Below are 2,076 nucleotides of genomic sequence, written 5' to 3' on the forward strand. Positions count from 1 at the left end.
CCAAATACCAGTGTATCCTTGTCCCCACAAACTGTCTCCTTATCCTCACCAACTGTCTCCTCATGCTCCTTGGCTGTCTCCTTTTGTCTCCCCGGTGGCCCCGGTAGTATACAGTGTAGTGTATGCGTGAGGAGACACAGAGACAGTAGGAGACACAGAGAGACAGCAGAAGAGGAGACAAAGAGACAGCAGGAGACAGAGAGACAGCAGGAGACAGAGAGACAGCAGAAGAGGAGACAGAGAGACAGCAGGAGACAGAGAGACAGCAGAAGAGGAGACAAAGAGACAGCAGGAGACACAGAGAGACAGTAGAAAAGGAGACAGAGAGACAGCAGGAGACAGAGAGACAGCAGAAGAGGAGACAGCAGACGACCTCCTCTCCCCGTCCTTAAACAGCAGCAGCAAGCAGCTGAGGCCCTATGGTTTTCGGTGTTTAGGGTTTAGGGTTTAGGGTTTAGGGTTTAGGGTCCTTTGGTTGTTGGGGTGTACATACACCCCACTGCATTGCACTGTCTCCACCAACTCACAGCTAGCTAAACCCCTAGCTAGCTGGCTAGCCACAGATACTCTTTTCTAACTCTCTAGCTAGCTAGCTAGCTAGCTAGCTAGATAGCTAACAAGCTAGCTATACGGCTAGCTAGCAAGCTAGATAGCTAGCTAGAAAGCTAGCTAGCTAGCTAGCTAGTAAGCTAGCTAGCTGAGATACGAGACCGCAGAGACTAGAAAAGGGTTTAGGGTTTAGGGTTTGGGGAGAAAACACAAAGGAGACACAGGGGGACCCCTCCGCCTGTCTCCGCTGGCTGTAGCAAGAGCTGCCTATACACCCCAGACCCCCCAGCCTCGCCATATCAACTGGGTGCGCTTAGCAGCAGCAGCAGCAGCAGCAGCAGCAACAGCAGCAGCAGCAGCAGCAACAGCGGCAGCTATGATTCTATTTGCAAGCAACAATGACAGCAGCAGCAGCAGAAGCAGCAGCAGCAGAAGCAGCAGCAGCAGCACTGCTGTCTGTTGTGAGCGTCAGCTAGCTGTTGCTCTTCTGCTGGGTCCCCCTACCCACCGCAGATTCCTTCTACAGACTGCAGCAGCAGCAGCAGCAGCAGCAACAGCAGCAGCAGCAGCAACAGCAGCAGCAGCAGCAACAGCAGCAGCAGCAGCAACAGCAGCAGCAGCAGCAACAGCAGCGACTGTGTTCAGGAGGAACAGGAGCGGTTTGTATTTATGTTATAGACGAGAGAAGAGACAGCGCGTGGTTTGGTTGTTTGTTTAGTGTCTTTGTCTTTGTCTTTGTCTTTGTTTTTTTTTTTTTGTTTTTTTTTTGTGTTTGTGGGGAGAGAAGGAGACAGATAAAGGGGGGAGTATAAAAAGAGACAAGAGGAGACAGATTGTCTCCTTTCTCTATTCTCTCTCTTCTTTCTCTTCTTTGTCTCTGCTGTCTCCTTTGTCTCTCTTTTCTATCTATTGGCTGCAGGGCACCACACTACACTGTTAGCAAGCAGCAGCCTCGCTGCAGTCTCTAGCTAGCTGGCTAGCTAGATAGCTAGCTGGTTAGCTAGTTAGCTAGCTAGTTAGCTAGCTGGCCATCTAGATAGCTAGCTGGCTATCTAGTTAGCTAGCGGGCTATCTAGATAGCTAGCTGGCTAGCTGGTTAGCTAGCTGGCTAGCTGGTTACCTATTTGGATAGCTAGTTAGCTAGCTGGCTAGCTAGTTGGATATCTGGCTATCTAGTTGGCTAGCTTGCCAACATACTAGCTAGCTAGACGGGCTAGCTAGCTAGCTAGCTAACTAGCTAGCTATCCTGTTAGCTAGCTAGCTAGCTAGCCCGGGTGTTCTATGTACGCCGCCCCCCCAACAAACAATTTGAGTCTCCTTTTGGAGCCAACATGAAAACGACGTCTCCGTGTGGGGTAGGCAAAGAGAAGAAAAGAAAAGAAAAGAAAATAAAATAAAATAAAATAAAAGAAAAGAAAAGAAAAGAAAAGAGGGGAGGAGAGAAGAGAGAAGAGAAGAGAGAAGAAAAGTGAAGAGAGAAGAGAGAAAAGGAGAGAGAAGAGAAAAGATAAGAGATAAGAGAAAAGA

This window comes from Eimeria mitis, genomic scaffold (genome assembly GCF_000499745.2).
Source record: "Eimeria mitis Houghton genomic scaffold, Emh_scaff2720, whole genome shotgun sequence".
NCBI lineage: Eukaryota > Apicomplexa > Conoidasida > Eucoccidiorida > Eimeriidae > Eimeria > Eimeria mitis.